Source organism: Mustela putorius, unplaced genomic scaffold, assembly GCF_011764305.1.
Source record: "Mustela putorius furo isolate JIRA1106 unplaced genomic scaffold, ASM1176430v1.1 tig00003898_pilon_pilon_pilon, whole genome shotgun sequence".
Classification (NCBI taxonomy): domain Eukaryota; kingdom Metazoa; phylum Chordata; class Mammalia; order Carnivora; family Mustelidae; genus Mustela; species Mustela putorius.
The window spans coordinates 36,846,950-36,874,366 of NW_025422047.1; the positions used below are offsets into that span (position 1 = coordinate 36,846,950).

Genomic DNA, 27,417 nt, shown 5'->3' on the forward strand with positions numbered 1-27,417 from the left:
AGCAGAGCCACTGAGCCACCCAGGCACTCCCCTCACCCTTTTAAAATGTACAATTCAATGATCTGTATAAAATTTACTGAGGTATACACCCATCACTACCATCCAGTTTGAGAATACTTCCTTCAACTCAGTGAGATCCATTGTTCCCCTTTACAGTGAAAACCCCTTTCCCACCCAGTCCCAGGCAATTACTAATTGACTTTCTATTTCTTTAGGTTTGCTATTGCTTGTGAATTCTATACATTGAACTGAACTAAAAAATACCAGGGCAAATTCCTTCAGATTTCCCCCCAAACTTTTACCATTGGTCCTTATGTGGCCTTTGTATGGATCGGCAGAGATTTCCATTTTTTATACTTCTGTTTTCTTCTTGGTGGAGTTGGAGTTTCTGCACAATCTCCATCTCCTGACCAAATTCTTCTTCTCATCTCTTCCAGCATTTTCCTCCTCAGCACTATGGCCTAAGCATTTCAGGCAGGAAAAAATATGTATTTGAGATTCTGATAAGAGGCAAATAGAACTAACCAAGACAACAAATTCTGCCATCCAGGACCTAAATACTTATAATAAAATCTTAGTTTAGAATTGAAAAAAAACTACTATTTTCCTTCAGGAGTTTGACATTTCCTATTATTATTCAAGGTATAATTATATTATGATGACCTAAACAATTTTTTTGTGAATGTGTAAGTTTGGAAATAAGGGCATATAAGGATATTGAATAGCCAAAGTGTTAAACTAGAGTACATGATTTTTTTTTTCAGCTACCTGGCTCCTATGAATTCTTTTTGCCTTTAGAGATATCTCTATATAAGAAATATGATGGGAAACAAAGTACAGACTTTGTACTCTGAAGCTAAAAGGTGTCATCTCACTTTCTCTTAGCCTGTTCTAACTTGTACACTTTCGATTTCACATCTAAACCACAGTCCCATGTCTCTTTTTGGGGGGGATTCTGATAACCATCTACTGACAAGTTTCTGTATTACCAGGTCCAAAGCATAATTTCAAATCAAAGCCATGGACTTGTAGGATCTAATCATTATGGCTGGGCTCTACATTTGCTGTGAACTATGAAGGTCTGATATGCACAAGACTTCAAGGAACCAAAAGACTAATATTTATTTTTTAAAAAAACATGATTGTCAATATTGTGTGAAAACTAATTTCCAGTTTAATAGATACTGAAAAGTTTAATAAATGTTTCCAAAAGAGTAAAAACCATGTAGTTTAAGTCATTTTGATTAGCCAGTTCACACATTTACCAATAATACCAAGTATCATAACAGACAAATCATACACTATTTTTGCAGTATTTCTTTGGTTTACGGTGATGTTTCAAGAAATATCAGGGTTAACATTTGATGGACCCCCGGTGCTTTGCACTATTACTCCGAAGTCTGAATATCATTGTTAGAGACAACTTTTTTAAAAAGATTTTATTCATTTATTTTGAGAGAGAAGGAGAGGGAGAGCACACGTGAGGAAGGGGCAAAGGGAGAGGTGGTGGTTGCACACCATTTTGAGTACATGAAAGCCACTGAATGGTTCACTTTAAAATGGCTATAGTTATGTCAATTTCACCTCAATTAGAACAAGGCAAAAAAACCTCTCAAGAATTATCTTGTTCATGGAATTTTAATACTATCAATAGGTGAAAAATCCTCATTGTCTGCTCCCTGATATGTGCACAGAGAATGGCACAGAATAATTTTAGTTTTCTAAACAGTGGAGTGGAGTGCGCAGGGAAGGGGCAAAGGGAGAGGGAAAAGTGAATATTCAGTGGCTTTTCATGTATTCAAAATGATGTGCAACCACAACCTCTATCCACTTCCAAAGCATTTCCATCTGCCCCCAAAACTCCCCTGAATGGCGTAACCTATTCTAATTCCAGTCGAAAGAAAAAAAAAAAAAAAAGTGGCAACAATCAATTAGGATGAAACAGGCACTTTTGCAGCTCTTCCTAGCAAATCTTGTGTTCACCCAAAACAAATTTACTCTAGATCCCAGTGTTCATCACAGGAGGAAAGCGTATGCATGTCTATCTTAGGTACCCAAGTCTGTTCAGAATTTGCATTCTCTTCACATATATTCCCTGAAATAAAGTAGGACTTGGATGTGCATATGATGTTTTCCTGAGTTTCCACAAAGGCAGAACATGTTCTTTTATTTTTTTATTTTATTTTTTTTTAAAGATTTTATTTATTTATTTGTCAGAGAGAGAGCGAGCGAGAGCGAGCACAGGCAGACCGAGAGGCAGGCAGAGTCAGAGGGAGAAGCAGGCTCCCTGCGGATCAAGGAGCCCGATGTGGGACTCGATCCCAGGACGCTGGGATCATGTCCTGAGCCGAAGGCAGCTGCTTAACCAACTGAGCCACCCAGGCATCCCAGAACATGTTCTTTTAAAGGCAAAGTTTCCTTGAGAAAGTATTTTCATCTTCCCAGAAGTAAATTGATCACAGACAAGGAGGATAGATTGTATGGAGTTTTATCCAGGTTGCATAAAACTGTTCTACCTATTATCATAACGAGGCGTAGGCTTAAAAGGTATTATACTGATGATTTAATTTTTACTCTATTACAGTGTTTTCATTCAAGATAAATCTTCACCTTCATCCCTTGTCAATAGGAACACTGGCACCAAATTTGTCCTAACATTAAAAGCAGGAAATGTGTTCGATGGGGTTGATAACTATGGTAGTTCTCAGTCACGTGCATCACAGCTCTTGCACAGTGCATACATCATCTCAGGATGCCGTAACAATGCAGTAACACAGTATCACTACTTCCATTTAGGATGAAGGAAACAAGATCAGAGAAGTGCTATGATATGAACAAAGCAGCAAAGCCAGTAAATGGCAGACTGGGTTTCAAATATCTATCTCATTACCCAATCCCCTGTTCCCACTGCCTGAGATGTTGATAACTTTATTTATTAGCATAGGCATGAGGGCTACATAAAGAGGTGCCAGTGTTTGTATTCTCATTTGATGTCTTCTTCCTATTACTTTCATAACATACAAGGACTTGTATTTGGAACCTACAGGAAAATTAATTCAAATGGTTTATAATGTATCAAGATATATCTAAAAGTAAGAAAAAATAGTTAGAAAAACACTATTTCCTATTTTCTATTCCTTCCTCCTCGAAAGAACTCTATAATAGGAAAGTAAGTTTGAAGCAGCACAATTAACCTTATTGTGTATAAAAGGTTATTTGAATGAAAAGAAACTAATCAGACTGACATAATACTCTCAGAAGCATCTTTGGCAAATCATTATGATTTTTATATACTCAACTTTTTCAAAACTGATTTTAAAATTGAAATTGACTATTAAAATTTTAACTAAGATTAAATCAGTATTTAATGAAAAGTATCTTTGTAAACACAGTATTGAAATACTTTGTGTACAAAATATGGATCTTCCGTTTAACTAGCTTTCAGAGAAATAAAAAGACGAGGCCATTTTTCTTATCCTTTTGCCTTAGAACAGTTAGTAGTGGACTGATACACTTTAAAGTCTGGTATTTTAGGTGACAAAAGAATAAGTAACACTTCATCACTGTTTCAGAAAGAGGGTAAAAAACAAAATGGATAACCTTTACATGATCGATTATCTTTGCAAAATAATAATTTTTCTTCAAATGTCATACATAAATCATGTAAACAACGCATTATATTGTTGCTTGTATCATTTATCTATTTAATTCTATAGTCTTTTTTTCTTTTCATCTGTGAATTATTTTAGTTTATTCAAGATTTATCTCTCACATATATTCAGTAGGACAAAAAAAGTTTCTATCACTTTTTAATAAATTATATTAGAACGTGTTGGTAACTTCAATTGAACAACAAATTCAGGCTATACAGGTAGACAAAGCAAAACTGGGAAGACATTGAATTATATAATAAAGGGTTCAAAATAGCCGAGGTAACACCCAAAAGGACAGACAGTTTGCAAACCAGGAACATTCAAGCCTGAGCATGGAATGAGGCTCAGGGGTACACTGTTATAAAGCAGCTTATGTAGTGAGAAAGCAGTGACTTTTCCTTTTCACAGTGATTGGCTACAATATTACAGTTTTCAGTGGCTACCTCATATCAACCTTGAGAAACAGGTCAAGTTTTGATTATTTCCAGAGGCACAAGCAAGAAATGATCCAGGTCAAGATAGCCTTACAAAATAAGCTAAATTAAACTGTTTGTATGATTAAGCTACTTTTTTCTGCTCGGGAAATTTTCAAGGCTGGTCTCTGTTTGTTTCTGTTTTTAACAACAGTATGCCCTTCAACGGATGAATGGATAAAAAAGATGTGGTCCATATACACTATGGAGTATTATGCCTCCATCAGAAAGGACGAATACCCAACTTTTGTAGCAACATGGACAGGACTGGAAGAGATTCTGCTGAGTGAAATAAGTCAAGCAGAGAGAGTCAAATATCATATGGTTTCACTTATTTGTGGAGCATAACAAAAAGCATGGAGGACATGGGGAGTTAGAGAGAAGGGGTTTGGGGTAAATTGGAAGGGGAGGTGAATCATGAGAGACTATGGACTCTGAAAAACAATCTGAGGGGTTTGAAGTGGCGGGGGAGTGGGAGGTTGGGGTACCAGGTGGTGGGTATTATTGAGGGCACGGATTGCGTGGAGCACTGGGTGTGGTGAAAAAATAATGATACTGTTATGCTGAAAATAAATAAATGAAAGAAAAAAAAAACCAACAGTATGAGAAACATTCAGAAAGAGAATTAAATGTAAAGATGCATTTATACTGCCAGTAAAACCTGAAACAAATTAATAATGCAAATATTTTAAGATAAGATCTATATCATTTTAATTAGAGAGCTTTTTTATAGAAACATTGTTAAGGGATCATTTCATAATGTAACAATAATTGTTGAACTAGAACTTCAATAATGAAGTTTAATTTTAATGAAGCATATATATATGTGTGATATAATAAACCACAGAGATAAAGCATATAGATTAAATATAGTAAATCTTTTAATGAAATAATTTCCTAGGAAACTTTAACATGTCCTGAAATTTACCTACTCCAAAAGTAAAAACTCTAACAAGACACTACACTACAAGTTCTATGATTTTGCTTATGCAAAGAAAAATATGCTTTTAAAAGTAGACCTAGAGGGGCGCCTGGGTGGCTCAGTAGATTAAGCCGCTGCCTTCGGCTCAGGTCATGATCTCAGGGTCCTGGGATCGAGTCCCGCATCGGGCTCTCTGCTCAGCAGGGAGCTTGCTTCCCTTCCTCTCTCTCTGCCTGCCTCTCTGTCTACTTGTGATCTCTCTCTATCAAATAAATAAATAAAATCTTTAAAAAAAAAAAGTAGACCTAGAGAGAAAGGCAATATAAATTATATACCAAATAATCCTACTTATTGAAAAGTAGTAACTAAATATACACAAAGTACATTGTGAAGTTGCCAACAAATAAGACCGATATTTTTTTCTAGTAAAAAAAAAAAAATTAAGACTGTCCCATAGTGCAACAAAGACTATGGGGCAACTTGGAGGCAATTTTGCTTTAGGAGACTTTTAGAGCATATATGAAAATTTGTGTCTGAAAATTAATGTTTATTAAAAACTGTCCCTCTCTAAGTAGGTGCCATCACACACTAACTAAAAATGGTGAAAGAAACCACCATTCATTTGAACTGTCACAAATGTCCTTTATATGTACATAGAGCTGATATCTAACTCCGTGACCTTAATCCTACAACTTTTCAGAAATATTTGTTTATTTATTTTCCCTTTAAAATTTACCCTGGAAAGAAACACTGAAAAGCTTAACTTAGTTTTAATGCATACTTGGACTTTATCTGGCTGTCCTTGTTTGTGGAGGAAGTCTAACCATAATTTTAGTCTAGCTTGGGGAACAACTACCCAAAGGGATATAAAGCAAGCAATAGTAACTGTTCAGTGAGCTATGCAAATCAATGAGGCGAAACTATTTTATAACTCTAAATTGATTTTCCTTGCCAATTAATTCCTATTTGGTTACTCATTATTAGTCATTTTGTTTATGTTCTATTACATTTAGTTTGTCACTTCTTCCATGAGTGTTCCAAGTGCCAGGAATTGACTTTCTGAAAGCTATTATCTTTAAAAATAGTATTACAAAAAAAAAATTAAAAAGAAAGAAGATAATCATTGATGATTACAATTAAAATCTAAACTGTGAAATTTATGGAAGCACCTTATAAAGAAATGCCTTAAAAAGAATTAGAGTGAGTAATTTTAGATTTAGTTCTGCTTTGTTTAAAAAACAGATTGAATACTAAAATATTATAAATAGATGGCTTAGAATTGAACCACATATTCATTGACCATCTGCCTATATTCTAATTTAAACAGTTGATTATCCTAATTTCTGGGAAGAAAATCTTAATAGTAAGCCTAGGTTTAATTTTATAGGACTTCAATCACTGAAGAAATAAGAATAACTGAATAAGAACTTAGAGCTTTTACAGGTAGAAAAATTCAGCAGTTTCTTTAAAAAATCTGCATATAATTATAAAATCCCACAGTTGCACTCTAGGGTCTTTATGTCAAAGAAATAAAAACTTATGACCACACAAAAACCTACACACAAATGTTCGTAACAACTTTATTTGTAATAGGCAAAATTGGACTCATTCGTAGGGAAATGTTAAACTGTGGTACATACATACAATGAAATACTATTTGACAATAAAAAGGGAGGAAATGTTGGTACACACAACTACTTGGATGGCTCTCAAGGAGATTATGCTGAATGGAAAAAAGAAGCCAATCCCAAAAGATTTAGTGCTTTTTTTTAACAATATTTCAAATTTTTATTTAAATTCTTAAGTAACACATAGTGTAATATTAGTTTCAGGAGCAGAATTCAGTGATTCATCACTTATATATAACACTCAGTGCTCATCCCAGTTAAATGTCCTCCTCAACCCACCACCCATTTACTGCATCTCCCACCCACCTCCACTCCAACAGCCCTATTTGTACTCTATAGTTAAGAGTCTGTTTTATGGCTTGTCTCTCTCTTTTTTTACACCTATGTTCTTCAGTTTTGTTTCCTAAATTCCACATACCAGTGAAATTATATGGTGTTTGTCTTTCTTGATTGCTTTATTTTTGCTTAGCTTAATATACTCTAGCCAAATGGTAAGATTTAATTCTTTCTGATGGCTAAGCAATATTGCAATATATATATATATATATCACCTCTTCTTTACCCATTCATCAATCAATGGACACTCAGGCTCTTTCCATAATATGTTTATTGTAGATAATGTTGTTATAAACATCAGGGGGGATGTGCCCCTTTGAATCAGTATTTTTTGTATCTTTTTGGGTAAATACTAGTAGTGTAATTCCTGGGTTGTAGGGTAGTTCTATTTTTAACTTTTTGAGGAACTTCAGTATTGTTTTTCAGAGTGGCTACACCAGACTATTACTCATCTGTAAAAAAGAATGAAATCGGGGCACCTGGTGGTTCAGTCATTGGGTGTCTGCCTTCAGCTCAGGTCATGGTCCCACGTTTCTGGGATCAAGCCCCGCATTGAGCCCCCTACTCAGCGCGAAGCCTGCTTCTCCTCTCCCACCCCTCTGCTTGTATTTCCTCTCTCGCTGTGTCTCTTTCTGTCAAATAAATAAATAAAATCTTAAAAAAAAAAAAAAAAAGAATGAACTCTTACCATTTGCAATGATGTGGATAGAACTAGAGTGTATTATGCTAAGCCAAAAAGTCAGTCAAGAGAAAGACAAATACTATACGATTTCAATCATATGTGGAGTTTAAGAAACAAAACAGAAGGATATAGGGGAAAGGGGGAAAAGAAAAGAGGGATCAAACATAGGACTCTTAATTATAGAGAACAAACTGAAGAGGATTGTGGGAGGGGAGGGGAGTGGAGGAATGGGTTCAGTGGGTGATGGTATTGAAGAGGGTACTTACTGGGATGAGCAATGGGTGTTATATGTAAGTGATGAATCACTAAATTCTACTCCTGAAACTAATATTATACTGTGTTACTTACTAGAATTTAAATAAATACTTGAAAGATAAAAAAGTTAGCATTTGTCTATAAGGATTATTATTCACATGCTAATGACACATTTGTCCACAGACAAATGTAATTAATTCAGAAAAACATGCATAATTTTCAAAATGACAAACATAGATCCTAACTCACAAAACAATCTCAACCACTAGCTATCCTACACCACAAAACACAGTGTTCAAGGATACTACATGAATTGAACAGTGGCTTTATATCTAATCTGGACCCTTGCAGCTTTGTTTCATTTCTTTCTTTTTTTTTTAAGATTTTATTTATTTATTTGACAGAGAGAGAGATCACAAGTAGGCAGAGAGGCAGGCAGAGAGAGAGAGAAGCAGGCTCCCCACTGAGCAAAGAGCCTGATGCGGCGCTCTATCCCAGGACACTGAGATCATGACCTGAGCAGAAGGCAGCGGCTTAATCCACTGAGCCACCCAGGCGCCCCTTGTTTCATTTCTTAATACTTCAGTCTTAATACTTTAGTGTATTAAAAATATTTAAGTTATTTACACAATTCCACATTGAAATGTTATAAATATATTTATTGAAGTCATTGAGGCAACTGATGTTGTCAGTGTTTTGTGTATATTTGTAGAAACCGTTCATATATATAGAATAGTATATTTATGTTATAAATATTTGATTTAGAAAGAAATTTTGTTAAATTATTTATAACAATATATATGTATCTTTTATCACTAACAATTTTGTATATAGGTAATATATTCACATAATTCAGAGTATAATTCAGAATTAATGAGATATACAATGAAAAGTGAGACCTTCACATTTGTCTTCCAGAAAATAACTTTCTTCATTGAAGATAATATTGTCAAATTTTAAAAAATTTCTCCAGAAATATGTAATATATTTAATGATAAATAGGAACATATGTTAAATGATTTTTAATACATGCATCATAGTTTAATAAATAAAGATTTTTCTTTTAATTTTAGAGAGACAGAGCCTAACTGGGATGGAGGGGCAGAGGAAGCAGGATGGAGAGAGTCTTATGCAGTCTTCACACCCAGCATGGATCCCAATGGGGGGCTCAATCTCACAACCCTTAAATCATGACCGAACTGAAATCAAGAGTTGAACACAACCCACTGAGCCACTCAGGTGCCCCAATAAATATAAATTTTGATTTTTATTTTTCATTTAGCATATACTGGAAGACTGTGTTATTACAAAAAGAGATGCAGTGGGTTTTTTTGTTTTTGTTTTTGTTTTTGTTTTTTTTGGCGTATATCTCTCCTAGTTCATGATAATACAATGTTCTGTTTAACCACGCTTTTCTGAGGGATATATAGGTTGCTTCCAATTATAATTCTGCAAAGAATAAAAATGGTATCTCCATGTAGTTTTACTTTATATATGTATTTTTGCTGTATGTGAAATAGAGCACCATTTCAAACTCTTAAGGATTATTGTATTTCTTTATCTTATAAATGTACCTTCTTGTTAAATTGCATCATAATTGGTTTTTTTCTAATGACAATAATGAGCTCTCTTTAATATGAAATGCCTTATGCTGCTTTGTTGAATATAAGTTGCTTTTTTCCTATATTTTTTCTTCAGTTGATCCTCCAGTGAATAAAATTATCCAGAGAATAAAACTATTCAAAATATGTTTTCCCGGGGCACCTGGGTGTCTCAGTGGGTTAAAACCTCTGCCTTCTGCTCTGGTCATGATCCTAGGGTCCTGGGATCAAGCCCCACATCAGGCTCTCTGCTCAGCGGGGAGCCTGCTTCCTCCTTTCTCTCTCTCTCTCTCTCTCTGCTTGCCTCTCTGCCTACTTGTGATCTCTCTCTGTCAAATAAATAAATAAAATCTTTAAAAAATATATGCTTTCTGGCCACAATAGAATTAAATTAGAAATCAATAAAGAAAGATCTCTAGGAATTGATTAAATATTTAGAAACCAATTAACAAACATATATAATCCATGACTCAAGAAAGAAAATAAAAAAGAAATATAAAAGTATTTAGTCAAAAGAAACAAAATCATCATAATGAAATGAAAAAGAAAATATGATCATAAGACCATCTCTATAGATACATAAAAAGCATTTGACAAATCTAATATTCATTCTTGATTTTAAAAGAAGCCCTAGTTAATCTCTTCAATCTGGTAAAGATATAAACATGAAAAAAATATATATATTCAGTTAATGTTTGACAAACTTACAAAAGCAATTCAATTAAGAAAAGATGGTCTTTCAAAACAGGTGCTAGATTGATTGTACATCCTTTTGAGACAAAATTAACTTTTATACTTTGCACCAGGAGGAAAATAAACTCAAAATGAGCCAGAAATTATAAAGGGAAACCTAAAACTATAAACATCTAGAAAAAAAAGAAGAAGAAAAAAATCTTTGTGATCTTGGGCTCGGCAAAAATTTCATAGATATAATAAGACACTTTCTATATTTTTAAATGATAAAATTGATTTAATCATAATTAAGAACCACCATTCTTCAAAAAACACTGTTAAATAATGGAAAGACAATACAGAGATCTTTGCAGGAAAAATTTGCAATCACATATATGCCAAAAAATGTTGAGTAGAATATAGAAAGAACTCTCAAAACTCAATAATAAAAAAGCAAATGATACAAATGGGTAAAAAAATTTCAACAGTCACTTCACTATAGCAGATATATGAAAGGTGAATAGGCATACTAAAAATTTCTCAGCATCATTAGTTATTGGAAATGAAATTAAAAACACATGAGTTACAGGACACCTGGGTGGCTCAGTAAGTTAGGCATCTGCCTTCAGCTCAGGTCATGATCCCAGGGTCTTGGGATCCAGCCCTCTATCAGGCTCCCTGCTCAGTCCCAAGTCTGTTTCTTTCCTTCTTCCCCTGCCCTTCCCCCTGCTTATGCATGTGCTTTCTCTCAAATTCATAAATAAAATCTTTTAAAAAATATGAGTTATCACTGCAAACTTATTAGCTTGAATGAAAGCAAAAATAATGATCATACAAAGGGTTGCTGAGGGTGTGAAGGAGCATGGATTGTCATACTATGCTGGTGAGAATGTAAAATGATAGATTGCTTTATAAAATTATTTGTAGTTTCTTGAAAAGTTAAACATATGCATAAAGTCACTCAGCCATTCCATGCCAAGGAAAGCATAGATCCATACTTGTATATAAGTATCCATTAGCTGTTTTATTTGCAATAACCACAAAATGGAAACAACACAACTATCCATGAATATGTAAAATGGATAAAAAACTTATAGTATGTTTATGAAATAGAATGGTAATCAAAAATAAAAAGTAATGAGCTAGTGACACACTCAACACAGAAAAACCACAAGATAATTATGTTGAGTGAGCAGAGACAGACCAGAAAAAGAATACATACCATAGGATTACATTTATACAAACGTCTGAAAAATGAACTATTTTATAATGATAAAAAGCAGATAATTGGCCATCTCTGGGTGGGGTGATGTTGGGTGTAGCAGGGAAAGGGCTGGCAGAAGAACTACAAAGATTTAGGAAGAAACCTTTGGACATAGTAGATGTGTTTATTTTTTCAATTGTGGTGATGGTTTTATGAGTGTATGTGTCCAAACTTATACTGTATAATTAAAATCATACTCAGCTTATTGTATGTCATTTATACATCCAGAAAATACTACTCTGAGATGGCCCCTAAAATAAGTCTTGTGGGAAAAAATAAACCAGCCTCCATGTGAGAGTAAACAGTACCCTGGCACTTATTGGGATCTTTCAGATGTGCAGTAAATCATATTTTTAAGACATAGTGACCAGGCAGGATTTAGTAGACTTATAATAAAGTAGCCTCAGGTTTGTTGCTTAAGACCTAAATTTTGCATAATATCATGGTATATTTGAAACTCAGAATTAGAGCTACCAACCTGGAAAAAAAAAAAAAGTTTCTGTGCTTCTTTTGAGAAATGTAGTCTGAAAGAAGAAATCTGGATAGCTGTGATTTTCTGTGATTTTTAATGTATTAAAAGGAACATGGAAATACAGCAAGTTTTAATACTTCAGCTATGGTGATGAAAAGCTCCTGATAATTAAAAACATTTTTTTCTTTGATAGAGGCCTAAGTGATCTAGTTTTATTTTGACTTCCACCTTATATTAATGTAGCTTTATAGAGTGCATTTGCTCTAATTTATATACACACACATACATCTATAGGTAGAATCCCTATATAAAATGGATCCAAGTAGTAGTTCCTAACATATTTCTTGTTATAACTCTCTGCTGAAATTTACATGAAGAAACATAAAATAAAAATTCAAAACTAAAACTAACAGCTGAGCCTGTTATCTGAACTATTTCCCTATCTTTACAACTCTATTGTAAATAGTGCAAAATTACCAGGATGAAAAACAGTGGAAAGTTGCTATCTCAGAGCCTCTAACATGGTTCAAAAATACAAAGGATGTGCAAATAAGAAAATCAATTCCTTTGTGGCAGGACCTGAATTATTATTTTTTTAAGGAAGAAAGGATTATTTTCCTCTCACAAGGAGCATTCCCTTTTTCTTTATGTACTTTCCAGCAGATATATAAATAGAAAAAAAAATGATTGGAAGATATATTCTAGGGAATTTAAATTTGGGGAGTTCATCCTCAATTAGGTAAAAACAAATTAAAAATATGAGATTACAGATTCCCAATTCAATCGATGTGCTGGAAAGCCAGGAAATACAGAATGAAGACAATCTTGGCTCTTCCTATGAAACCACAGGAGACTGTTGCAAATTTGCACTGTGGGGAGGTAGTTCTCCATGGGACTCTTATCTTTCTGTCTATCTTGTCAGCAGAGGTACTGATGTCCCTCTGTTGCAGACTACTTTTCCAAAGATGTTTATAAAATAAACAGCCTCAGGAGAGAGAGTTTTTCTTTGCTACAGAGGGTTGGTTTGTTTACTACTGATAGAGTACCATGAAAATAATTTTTTTTTTTTTTCTGGAGCAAATGTTGGGCAGGTTTGCTTGCATCCAGTTATAACAGACTAGAATTTCCTACTTTTAGGGTTCACCTGCAATGTCACAAACCAAACGTGTGTGCACACATTCCTCCAAGCTCACCAGGGACTTGGAGCCCATAGGAAACTGGCATGAACATGAAGGTCCTGCTGCCTGCTGTATATTAATAGACTTTACCTCTAACTCAGGAGTGTCCTGTCTTGCATGAAACTCTAACAGGCTAGCTTGCCAGCTTGCAAATAGGGTAAAATTCAGACTCTTCAGAGTTCTTGATATGCTTAACGTGGGGATATCCCCTAGAACCTCCTCCATATGGTTGTGGATATGGAAGGAGGTTTAATCTACAGATGAAAGAACAAAATCAGGCCAAAAGGCAATGACAACAATCTAGGGTTTATAGTCATTGACCCCTAGTCCAAGTAAAACAAAACAGGAAAAGACATATACATGCATATGTAATATATAGGGGTTATAAAATACTTTCACAGAAATATCTTAAAATAACTTATTTCTGAAAAGCATTACTGCCAGAAAATCCTGGATCATTATTTCCATATTCTTTTTGTGTCTTAAGATAATGTAAAAACTTTATATATACAAATACTTTAAAAGCTACTTCTGGGACACCAGGGTGGCAGAGTCATTTAGGCATCCGATTCTTGGTTTCAGCTCAGGTTATGTTCTCGGGGTTCTGGGATGGAGCCCTGCATCAGGCTCCCTGCTCAACATAGAGTCTGCATGAGATTCTCTCCCTTTCTCCCTCTGCCCCTCCCACATGTGCTCACTCTCTCTCTCTCTCTCTAAAATAAATAATTTTTAAAATCTTAACAAAGCTACTACTCACACACATACAGTTATTATATGAATTTATAACTGAAGACATATTCCCATAGAACAAATGTTAAGAATTAAAAAATAGAGACTTCATTTTTAGAGTCAGTGATACAATTGTACTTGATAATGTCACTCAATTTGCTGAAGATGCCCATTAATTCATTATAGTCTAACATAATCCTGGAACAAACAGCTTCATAAATCAAACAAAATGAAATAGGAAGGCAATGGAGTGATTGGGCACTGAAATCAGAAATCCTACTTTTGAATATCAGAACTTAATCTGTGAGAGTATGACAAATTACATAATTTTTCAGAGCCTTATTAACCTTAAAGATAAAGGATTATGTAGGAAACAAATTGACCATGAACAGTATTACAGTTTTGTTCCTTGGAGCCAGGAGTAGAGACAGATTTTAGAATTCATTTATTAGGAAGTAAAATTTCTGAAGAGAATGCCTTTTCCCTTGAGAGCGAAAAAAGTCAAACTTTGGTGCTAGATTAACAAAGATTCATATAGTCACAAAGAAAATTCTGGGATGTTAAAGTATTTTTGCATTCTTGAGATAAACCTCAATTAGTAATGACATACTCTTATTTTTATATTTTTGGATCAAAATGCTAAGCTTTGGTTAAGAATTGTTGCATCTATGTTTATAAGGGGTATTTATCTATAGTGTTCTTTTCTTGTTTTTTCTTTACTTTTGCTTTTGGTATGAAAATAATGCTTCCTCATAGAATATATTAGTGATTGTCCCATCTCTTATTTTCTGAAATAATTTATGGGAAATTGGCATGATTTCTTCCTTTTGTGGTGGGAAGAATCATCAAGGGAAGCAATGTGGGATTAAAGATTTTTTTAGGTATATTTTAAACTCCAGTTCCAGTTTATTTGTTTGTTTTACACATATAGGATTATTGAGTTCTTTTTCTTCCTTGTGTGAGCTTTGACAGTTGGTGTCATTCAAGGATCTTCTATTTTATCTAATTTACCTTATTGTTATAAATTAGTGTTGAAGATTAACTTATTGTCTTTTAATTATCATATATGTGATGTCACATCTTTTTTGATAATGGTAATATGATAATTTGTTTGTTTGTTCGGTTTTGGTTTGATTTGGGTAGTGTTTCTTACTGGCAGAGAAGGTAGGCAATTTTGCCTCTTAGGGAACAGTTGGCAGTATTTCTGAATTCTTGGAGATGCTCTTTTTTCTGGTCACACCTAAAATGACATCTAGTGGGTAGAAGCAGGGATATTTCTAAACATCCTACAATACACAGAGCAGTCCACCTGACAAATAATTCTTCAGCCTAAACTGAGAGCAGAAACACTGGCATTTTGTATCGACTATGTTATTGGTTACACCCAATGTCTTTACTGTTTCCTTTCTTCTGTTTACTTTGTGTCTAATTTGTATTTCTTATATTATTATTTTCTTGTGATGGAACCTGGTTATTCTTCTGTTCTAATGTTAGTGTTTAATGTTATTCATTTCTGTTCAGCACTGCTTTTGCTGATTCTCACAATTTGTTTTATATACTTCGTTTTCTTTCAGTTCATATATTTTCTAATAGACATCGTCATTCTTCCTTCGACACTTACGTTATGCTTTAAACACTTAGTTTAAAAATAGTTGATTTTTTAAAAACATATTTGTTATTGATATATAATTTCATTCATCGTAATAAGAAAACATACTTTATATGATATAACTCTGTATAGAGACTTGTTTACAGCCCATAATCTGGTATACTTTGGTAAATGTTCAAATTGCACATTGAATAATTATGCATCCTACTGTTGTTGAATAGAGTGTTCTACAAATACTAAGAAAAGTTGATTGATACTATTGTTCAGGTCTACTATATTGTTACTGATTTTCTATTTGAACTATCAATTTGAGAGCAGGTGTTGAGATCACTGATAATTCCTTGCCTACTTTACCTTTCTTCTTTTTGTGCTTTTATAACTTTGTTTCTTTCAGCTTTGTCAATAGGTGTTTTGGACTTCATGTTGTTTTTTAATTGTATCCTTAATTATTATTATTACAAGTATCTTATTTTTAGTCATATTCTTTCTCTTTCTGATATTAATATAGCTAGTCTTCATTCTTTTCATTAGTATTAGTATGACATATATTTTCAATTTTCTTTTTTACCATAAGCTGCTGATGTCTTTTTTACAACAGATTTCGTGTGTACAACTTATAGTTGCTTCTTGGTGTGTTATTAACCTGGCAATCTTTGATTTTAGTTGCAGTATTTGATTGGGGTTTAATTTATTTTTAATGTGAGCATTGGCTTGGTTGTATTTAAATCTACTTCCATTCTACTTATTCAATCTTTTTTTTTTTTTTTTCTCCTTTTGGTTCTATTTTCTCTTAGATGAAGTGAATATTATTTAAGGCTCATTTTCCTCATTATTAGCTTATTATCTTTACCTGATTTTATTACTTGCTTTAGGGCTTATGTTATATATTTTCAACTTATCAAAGACTACACTCAAAAGATGTTATAATATTTTGCTACAGTATAAAATTGTACAAATTCATACTTTCATTTCTCTCCTCCTGCCCTTTGTGCTATTGTTGGCATATATTTTTCCCTAGGTATTCCTTTTCCCTAGGTGATTTTCTCATAGGTAATAAAAGATACTCAACATCCACTGTGTTTTAGACATTATGCATTATATTCTAGGCATGTATTCTAACTTAGCTCTCATAGCCTCATGAGATAACAATCACTACTTTCATTTTTTCAGGTGTGAAAACTGCAGCTCAAAGAGATTATATATAACCTACCTAAGTCAGATATCTACTAAGTAGGGGAAATGAAAATCAAATTTGGGTTTTTATAATTCTAAAACCCAAGTTTGTGTTTATTTATATACCCTTTTTAGTATTTGTTGAAAGAACAAATGAATTTCTAAATCATTGTAATTTGAGGGACAAAAGAAAGGTATTCTGATCTCCAAAATATTTACACTTGCTTTGCTTTATAATACCTAAAATTTTTATAAGTAGAACATATCCCTTCAGTTTAAAATGATAAGCAACTAAATATAGCACCCACAATGTTTACTAAGAATGTCAGTGGACATGGGAATGGTTAATTAATAAATCAAGATGCTTTGATGCTCTAATGCTCGAAAAATGTTTAGTGACTATTGTACACACATACATAAGAAGAGAAGCACTATAGAGAAAAATGATCTGTTTCCTCCTAGTCCCAGTGAAGGCATGGTATGTTCAAACGTAGCCCTGTAGCCATCCCCACAGGCAACGAAGAATCAGAATTCAATACCGGGCTGGAGTGAGGTATTTCAGAGATGAATGAGTGAAGCTGGAGGTTAGTACTCTGAAGACTGACACACACAGCCTATTGGAGACGCTGCTGATAAACTGCTTATATGAGCACATTTATGCACATGAAATATAGATGAGAGGATTGGCAAACATTTTAAAATTACTTTGTGGGATTTGAATACCATTCCATAGGACATCAGCATCTTAGTCATAACATAGCAAGTAGCGTAACAGGTGAGGCAGGGTTCTCCTTCCTTGCTTAATCAGGATTACAATGAGAGAGAAATGAGGGAGTTTGGGGGGAAGGTACAGGCGATGCTGATTTGCTAGAGTGAAATCAGAGCTAACTAGAACAGTAGAAGGGAACTGGAGGACTAAGTGAAATGTGAGTAAATTGACTTTGTAAAATTAGATTTGATTGACTTTGTAAAAATAGAAACCGTGGAAGTCAAGGCATGCGAAGAAAAGAGAATGCTCTGAGTATCACGTTGGAAGTGGAAGTTTCCTATAATTACAGTATCAGGTTGTGCCAGGTAGATGCATAGCTGAAATGTGTTGGTGATGGAAGCCATTTAGATGAAGGATCCTCAGGTATGATGAGAGAAACTGATGGCTTTGAGTTTTTAACTGACCTTTTCTTAAACCAAACTTAACAAATATTTACTTACTGAATTTAGGACAGTCATGGATCAGCATCTTAAGAAGCAATAAACAAAAATATGCATATGAACATGAAATGGCTATGGAATCAAGGCTTTTTGCATAACTAACTGTTCCACCTTGTATGAAGCATCTTAAACTTTTCTTTTGTACAACTAGATTTGATTTCCCAAGAAATATCCATTTCTTCAGTCTCAATGGTTTTTTTTTTTTTTAAGATTTTATTTATTTGTCAGAGAGAGGGAGAGAGAGCAAGCACAGGCAGACAGAATGGCAGGCAGAGGCAGAGGGAGAAGCAGGCTCCCTGCGGAGCAAGGAGCCCGATGTGGGACTCAATTCCAGGACACTGGGATCATGACCTGAGCCGAAGGCAGCTGCTTAACCAACTGAGCCACCCAGGCGTCCCTCTTCAGTCTCAATGTTAAACTAATTTTTATTCATCATCACCATTAAGTTATATAAAATACTATATATACTAAATGAAAATATTGAAAGAACAGTCATGATTATTGAAAAATATAATTAGAATTTTAGGAGAACTTTTTTTAAAGAACTGTTTTTTTGAAACATTAGATGGATTGTATGCATATGTAATGTAAATGCACCTGTGTATGTGTGTATATATGTAAATATATTTTTCTAATCTTAATTGGTAAGCGATATTAAAATATTATCTTATGAGTCTTTAAAATAACCCAAAGTTTGGGATGCCTGGGTGGCTCAGTTGTTAAGCATCTGCCTTCAGCTCAGGTCATGATCCCAGAGTCCTGGGATCGAGCCCCACCTCGGGCTCCCTGCTTGGCAGAAAGCCTGCTTTTTCCTCTCTCACTCCCCCTGCTTGTGTTCCCTCTCTTTCTGTGTCTCTCTCTGTCATATAAATAAATTAAATATTACTAAAAAAAGAAAAAAAAACTGATAAAATAACCTGAAGTTTATAATACTAACAAGACAAGGCACTATCCCTGCATTGTTGGGATTTTTTTTTTTCTATTTTAAGTGTTTCCGGGGTGGTGGGTGGCTCAGTTGTTTAAGCATCCTATTCTTGGTTTCTACTCAGGTCATGATCTCCTGGGTGGAGGGGTTGCCCTGTGTGAGGCTCTGTGCTCAGTGGGGAGTCGGCTTGAAGATTCTCTCTCTGTCTCCCTCTGCTCCTCCCCCAGCTCACACTCACACCCTCTCTCTGTTGCTCTAAAATAATAAATCTCTAAAAAAAAGGAAAAAGAAAGAATTCTATACATCTTTTTAAGGGTAGAAGAAGAAGGGAGATCTTCTGTCCTTGTTTAACTGCCTGACTGGAACTGGAAGTGAGGGGTTGTCCAAGAGAAATAACAAAGTGTGCCTTAATCTTGTTTTCAGGTAACAGGGTCTCTATTTCAGATAAAGGTGGTGCAGAACTACTGTCTGTTCTATTTATAATTGGAAACACTATCTTATGGCTCCTATTAATTAACCCAGATTAGATTACTTCATCAAGATAACAACATTTTTCAGTGGTATGTTAGCAGGTTTTCATAATAATTCGAACCTATGGTGCAGACTAGGCATTCCTTTCTCCCTACTATATGACTTGGGGAACACCGACCACAAAGTTTCATTTATTTCTTATGAAGGTTATATCTCTTCCTATTCTGGGTGATTTATTTGGTTGGGAGCTTAAATTATATTTTTAGTGTTTTACTAAGCCTGATAATTACTACATGATTGTCATTTAACCCTTTCTCCAGTTTTAAGTTACTACATCTAAAACATTTTCCATGACCTCCTAGGCCTTGGTCAGTTCTATCCTTTCTCCTTCAGCTATACTGGAGCTCCTCAATTAAAAATGTGTCATTTTACTTTATAGCTTTATGTTCATTTTGTAGTATAATGATATAACTTAGAAAAAAGTCAAAAGAGCAAGTCTTATAAGTGGGGTGTTTATATACTTTGCTTTTCCAGAAACAGCCTCATTTTTAACTGTATCAGTATCCTCTTTCACAGACACTCAAAGTGTCCTAATTTGGGTGAGAAATGATACATGTTATTACTACGCGTATAAAACCTAGACCCCTAACAACTACCACAAGGTTAGTTAAACAGTGAACACTCAATAAAGATTGGTGGAACCAATCAATCAATCAATAATAAAATCAATGAAAAAACTGACCACACTCATCCTTAATTCTGTTTTTGAAAAACATATTTTGGAAAGTCCTGTTTTAAACAGTTGATCCCACATCCAAGTACTAACCAGGCCCGTTTACAATTGCATCCAAAACCATAAGATACCTAGGAATAAACCTAACCAAAGAGACACAGAATCTATACTCAGAAAACTATAAAGTACTCATGAAAGAAATTGAGGAAGACACAAAGAAATGGAAAAATGTTCCATGCTCCTGGATTGGAAGAATAAATATTGTGAAAATGTCTATGCTACCTAAAGCAATCTACACATTTAATGCAATTCCTATCAAAGTACCATCCATCTTTTTCAAAGAAATGGAAAAAATAATGCTAAAATTTATATGGAACCAGAAAAGACCTCGAATAGCCAAAGGGATATTGAAAAACAAAGCCAACGTTGGTGGCATCACAATTCCGGACTTCAAGCTCTATTACAAAGCTGTCATCATCAAGACAGCATGGTACTGGCACAAAAACAGACACATAGATCAATGGAACAGAATAGAGAGCCCAGAAATAGACCCTCAAATCTATGGTCAACTAATCTTCGACAAAGCAGGAAAGAATGTCCAATGGAAAAAAGACAGCCTCTTCAATAAATGGTGCTGGGAAAATTGGACAGCCACATGCAGAAAAATGAAATTGGACCATTTCCTTACACCACACACAAAAATAGACTCAAAATGGATGAAGGACCTCAATGTGCGAAAGGAATCCATCAAAATCCTTGAGGAGAACACAGGCAACAACCTCTTCGACCTCTGCCGCAGCAACATCTTCCTAGGAACAACGCAAAAGGCAAGGGAAGCAAGGGAAGAAACGAACTATTGGGATTTCATCAAGATCAAAAGCTTTTGCACAGCAAAGGAAACAGTTAACAAAATCAAAAGACAACTGACAGAATGGGAGAAGATATTTGCAAACGACATATCAGATAAAGGACTAGTATCCAGAATCTATAAAGAACTTAGCAAACTCAACACCCAAAGAACAAATAATCCAATCAAGAAATGGGCAGAGGACATGAACAGACATTTCTGCAAAGACGACATCCAGATGGCCAACAGACACATGAAAAAATGCTCCATATCACTGGGCATCAGGGAAATACAAATCAAAACCACAATGAGATATCACCTCACACCAGTCAGAATGGCTAAAATCAACAAGTCAGGAAATGACAGATGCTGGCGAGGATGCGGAGAAAGGGGAACCCTCCTACACTGTTGGTGGGAATGCAAGCTGGTGCAGCCACTCTGGAAAACAGCATGGAGGTTCCTCAAAATGGTGAAAATAGAACTGCCCTATGACCCAGCAATTGCACTATTGGGTATTTACCCTACAGATACAAACGTAGTGATCCAAAGGGGCACGTGCACCCGAATGTTTATAGCAGCAATGTCCACAATAGCCAAACTATGGAAAGAACCTAGATGTCCATCAACAGATGAATGGATCAAGAAGATGTGGTATATATACACAATGGAATACTATGCAGCCATCAAAAGAAATGAAATCTTGCCATTTGCGACAGCATGGATGGAACTAGAGTGTATCATGCTTAGCGAAATAAGTCAAGCAGAGAAAGACAACTATCATATGATCTCCCTGATATGAGGAAGTGGTGATGCAACATGGGGGCTTAAGTGGGTAGGAGAAGAATAAATGAAACAAGATGGGATTGGGAGGGAGACAAACCATAAGTGACTCTTAATCTCACAAAACAAACTGAGGGTTGCTGGGGGGAGGGGGTTTGGGAATAGGGGGTGGGATTATGGACATTGGGGAGGGTATGTGCTTTGGTGAGTGCTGTGAAGTGTGTAAACCTGGTGATTCACAGACCTGTACCCCTGGGGATAAAAATATATGTTTATAAAAAATAAAAAATTAATTAAAAAAAATAAATAAATAAACAGTTGATCCCTCACCTTACACTCACAACAGAAAAGGAAGCAGAAAATAACAGACTAACATGCCTTGAGCTAAAACTTGTGAACATTTTCATATATTACTTGAGAGAAAACTATTTCTGATATTCACATGAACAGTTACCTATTTTCTGTTTACTTCTTTTTCTGCCTTTCTTTCTCTTTTGTTCCCCTTTCTCTCTCTCTTTGATTCTTTTTTAGTGGCTTGTTATGTTTCATAATTCTTCCTGGTATCAGTGCAGATAAGACTTTAAAGATCTTTATGCTGTGCCTCTGTTAAGTAGAAAAATATTTCACTTATAGCTTTCGGTACTTCCTATCTATTTCTTTTTGAAGAATTTGGTCATGAATTATACATACTAGCACAGTATGAAATATTCAACTCATGTCTTTTTATTCCAATTCAGCCTACCAAACAAAGAAAGAGTGGTTTGAACATAGAAAAGAAAAGGTCTGATAGTCATATGCCAGAACTATTTAATAGCGTTTTTTCCTTAGGAAGGCCCAAATGAAAAACCGAGCATAACTAGATTTCATACACTCAGTGTAACTCATGTAAGTTATTAAATTAACTGAAACAGAATCTTGGCTTTAAGAGTTGTTTTTTTAAACTTAGAGAAATAGTAATTATTGTTGCAAAAGTGAATTATCATTACATAAGGCCACACTTAGATATATTTTAAGAAATTTGGAAAAATTAATGTAGATTTATTAGGTCAATAACTACTTTGTAATTAGTTAACTGAAGATCTTCACTATCCCGTTGAATTGGTAATGATTGATTATTCTTTCTAGATTCTTTACAATGAAAAGTTTCTTACACCATATCTTTCTAAATATAGAAAAGAGTGAAGTCCTTTTCCTGTTACTGAGGAATTCTGAATTATATCTGAGGAGAATGAATTCAGGTTACTGCTGGCAAAATCTTCCTTAGGGAAAGCACAGTATAATATTCTTCATTAAGTTAACTTGCCCCGCAGACAGAAAATCTTCAGTTATTCTCTTTGTATAAACCAGTGAATTCAGGATTTGTGTGTTCTTTTTTTTAATCCAACTATCAGGGGCAAATGCATTTTATTCATTAATGAAAAGTAATTTTCCTACATCTCCCTGTAAATTTCCTACATCTCCCTGATGTAGAGAAATAAATGGAAGAGAATCAAAACAAGCAAAACAAACAATAAATTTGTGAGGTCTTCTTGCTTATTTACGTCATATCAACTACTCCCAGAAAATGTTCAATGAATGTTAAAAATCTAGATTGTTTGTGGTTACAACTTTTCTGTTTAAGACTTTGTGGTTTGGAAATTATTTGATTTTAAATTGACTGCCACAAATATAATCTCAGTCATCCTATTCAATGGAAACATTTTTGTTTTCATATTAAATAATTTAGGCTTTTTGTTTTCATTTTAAATATCTAATTTAGCTTGCCTGAAAATCTTTTCTTCAAGCTAAAGAGTTACTTGCGGTTGAGAATCTCTAACAATATAATCTTGGATATATATTTAAGACCTCAGAGTGATCCTTTTTCATTCCTGTTAAATATGATATAGTATCCTCCAAATTCTGAAGGCTTTTAATTCTATTTGTTATTATTTCTGTTCATTTCAAAATTACTTAATTAAACATTAGTTTTACACTAATATTTAATGGAGCATTTTACAAATTGTATTACATTTTTTATCCTTCTGTCCCTAGCCACTGAATCTAACATAAACACAAAAAATGAAAATGATCTTAAGTAATTTAAATTTTATCCTTGTAAGAAGTATTTAAAGAGCACTGATTACACACCAGCATTTGTTTTTAACACCTTTATATGGATGTCATATTAGTCAATGTTTTCTAAAAAACAGAACTAATAGGAGATGATTAATGACAGATAGATGATAGGTAGATGATAGATAGATAGATGACAGATGATAGATAAATTATTTATTATAGATTATTAATTATAGATAAATGGAGATACATATATATGAAAAGAATTATAGGAAATTGGTTCATATCATTAGGGGGTAGAGAGTCCCACAATCTGTCATCTGTAAACTGGAGAATAAGGGAGACGATGGTGTAATTCAATCTGAGTCAGAAGGTCTGTGAACCAGAGCAGCTGATGGTGTTAAGTGCAAGTCTAAAAGCACTGAAAGAGCGGGCTGAATGGTGCAATTCAAGACCTGAGTTCAAAGATCCAAGAAGTGCCAGTGTCTGGGGGCAGGAGGAGATGATACCTCAGTTCAAGCCAAAAAAGCTATTCGTCCTTATCTCTAACTTTTGTTCTATGCATGGCCCTCAACAGGTAAGATGATGCCCACCGGCAGCGGTGAGCACAATCTCCTTTAGTCACTGTTCTAGTTCAAATACTCATCTCTTCTGGAAGCACCCTCATAGCCACAAGCAGAAATAATAATTTACCAGCTGTCTGGGCATCCCTTATTCCAGTCAGGTCGATGCATTAAAATAAGCCATCACAGATGTATTATTTAATGCCTCTCCTCGAAGACCTCCTTCAGTCTTCTCAAACTAACAGTATTATTTTTGCACTTGTTTGATCTTACACATTTCTTTTCCATTCAGATGATTTTTCCCACTTTAACTTTGTGCCTGCCAATTCTGTCTTTTAAAGTTTTCTGACTATGTTTCAACAAGCTCATGGCTATTTTATTTTATTTTGCTAACGGCTATTGAATGTTGAAGACTGCAACTTGTTTTCATTCTAGTTGTTTTACTAAAATTTTTTGTCCAATGAGCCCTTATTTTGTCATGGTGGACTTTTTCTCCTGTTATAATCCATATTCTTTCTTTCATTTATTTAATAATAAAATATAATTATGATCTATTAGTTATTTTTTATTATTCCAGGTTGTTTGGAGCACATTATCATTGTGCCTCTTTAATTACCCTGGTGGACTAATTTTTTTTTCTGTTTATCATTGTTATTATTATTAATAACACTAAACTCTTTTACTGTCGTACTAGTTTCCTACTGCTTTACAGCAAACTACCACAAATTTAGGAACATAAAACAATACCCTGTTACTATCTCACAGTTGTGTAGGTCAGAAGTGTGGGCGGGCTCTATTGAATTTTCTGCTTGCAGTCTTCGAAGGCCAAACTTAAAGTCTTGGTCCAACTAGACTTTAAACAGGAGGCTCTGGGGAAAATTCTGCTTCCACCCTCATTCAGGTATTTGGAAGAATTAAGTCCTTATGAAAATGAGGATCCTAATCCTTGATGATTATCAGCCTTGCCACTCTCACAGCACTCATCATAGCACATACCCTCCCCAATGTCCATAACCCAACCACCCTCTCCATAGCCCCCTCCCCCAGCAATCCTCAGTTTGTTTTGTGAGATTAAGAGTCTCTTATGGTTTGTCTCCTTCCTGATCCAATCTTGTTTTTTTCCCTCCCTACCCTGCCCTGCCTCTCAAATTCCTCATATCAGAGAGATCATATGATAATTGAAAGGAGATTCTTCTTTAGGGGTGCCTGGATGGCTCAGAGGGTTAAGCCTCTGCTTTTGGCTCAGGACATGGTTTCAGGGTCCTAGGATCAAGCCCTGCATGGGGCTTTCTGCTCAGCAGGGAGTCTGCTCCTCCCCCTCCCCCCATGCCTGCCACTCTGACTACTTGTGATCTTTCTCTCTGTCAAATAAATAAATAAAATCTTAAAAAAAAAAAAATCTTCTTTAAAAGCATGTGATTAGAGTAGGCCCACTAAGAGAATCCCTTTAAAAAAAAAAAAAGAAAAAACTCAGTTAACTGGTTTGTAATTTTATCTGCAAAATCCCTTTAGTCCTGTAATAAAACACAATTAAAACATGATATCTCAATATAGTCACAGTCCTAAGGATTAGGAGCAGCTATATAACAGAGTTGTTTTAGTCTGAGTACTTATCTGTTTATATTATTCAAAAATGTATTGCTATAATATGATTTCAGTCTTTAGTTTTTCATTTTTTATTTGCTTTTTCATTTTCATATGTCTTGTGGCCATATTTTAATGCCATTTTCTTCGCTGGGACCGCCTTTGCAGACCTTTTTTTTTTTTTTAACTTTTTCAAGAGAAACTAATCTTTTCTGTCTACCAAAACTCAGAGTAGGCGTCAACCAGGATATTTCTTTGTTGCTTCCTTAGATGATAGGGCAGTTCCAGGCTCCCTTCCTTAAAGGGCATCCTTTTCAGTGTTCCTACTGAAAGTAGAGATCTCAGCTTTCTCTGAGCATTTTAAAGGCCAAATGTTTTATTTCTGGTTGTGCATTAAAACTCCAGCCACAACTCTATAGAAATATTGATCCAAAATATACAAACATAAAGCATTTATAAATGCAAGCTTCTTGTTTTTCTTGAAGATTCTGTGAGTGAATCCCACATGTCAGTGAGAAGGCAGGACATGGAAACTGTGTTCACAAGCCTCCTCAAAGGATGAAGTCAAGGAAATTTCCTTTCTGAGGTAATATTCCATTAAATTCACAAGGTAAACTTGTTGCAATTGGACATTTTCCAACAAAAGGCGTTTGCCCATGTCCCATGGATGGTTTTTCTAGAGGTATTTTTGTTTTCTTTCTTCTCAAGTACAGGTTACAGTGATACAAGGAACGGGAATGTTGTTACATATGTGTCTTGCTCTGACATTTCAAGTCCTATTTTTAACAGGATCAGCACTGGAGGAACGCAACAATGCATTTTATTAAGGAAATTCCAGTCTGTGGTTAGGTATAATTGGGATTAATTGTTCTATGAAGACAACCTGACAAACAACCCAATTTTCTCTGTCCTAATTAAGAGTTATGTTTGTGAATGGGCCAAATTAATTGATAATGGTACAAATCAGCACAGAGTTTTCCAAGGATAGGACAGGGTTGGTTATTGACTGAAACTGGGGATGAGGTAATGCTCTTTGTTGACTTAAGTATTCTATATCATGATCTGGAAGGTGATTACACATGTAAATACTCATCTGCCTGTGTATGGTTAGGATTTGCATCTTTCACTTGCTGAATGTAAGAAGCACCAATAGAGGATCATTAAGCATTTGCCTTTGGCTCAGGTCGTGATCCCAGATTCCTGGGATCGAGGCCTGCACCGGGTCCCTGTTCGTGAGAAGCCTGCTTCTCCCTCTCCCACTTCCCCTGCTTATGCTCCCTCTCTCCCTGTGTCTCTCTCTGTCAAATAAGTAAATAAAATCTTTTAAAAAAGAGAAAGAGAGAGAAATATCAAATAAATAAAACTGTCCATCATAGGTTAAAACTGTAAGTTGAGCGCAGATTTGCGACTAACCAGAAGCTTCTATATCTGACAGGCAGTGGGATGTTGTAGAAGCAGGGTCTTGCTGATCATCAAAGGAAGTTGAATCAGAGCGCCAGTAAGCAAGAATAAAGTTCTCCCTCTTCAATCAGCACTAACATCTTTGTGACAAAAAATAGGATACATCGAAATACTATTTATAAAGAGAACATAAAAAGGAAAA

The 27,417-nt window shown here is 34.8% G+C and overlaps 1 long non-coding RNA gene across 3 annotated transcripts in view; it reads right to left on the reverse strand.

Annotated features, from left to right (window-relative positions):
* The window catches only part of LOC123388304, a 161,322-nt gene that overhangs the window by 83,869 nt on the left and 50,036 nt on the right, over positions 1-27,417 (reverse strand). For all 3 annotated transcript variants that reach the window (XR_006602853.1, XR_006602854.1, XR_006602852.1), the window contains exon 3: positions 303-461. This is a non-coding gene — a long non-coding RNA (uncharacterized LOC123388304). The remainder of the gene's footprint in view (positions 1-302; positions 462-27,417) is intronic.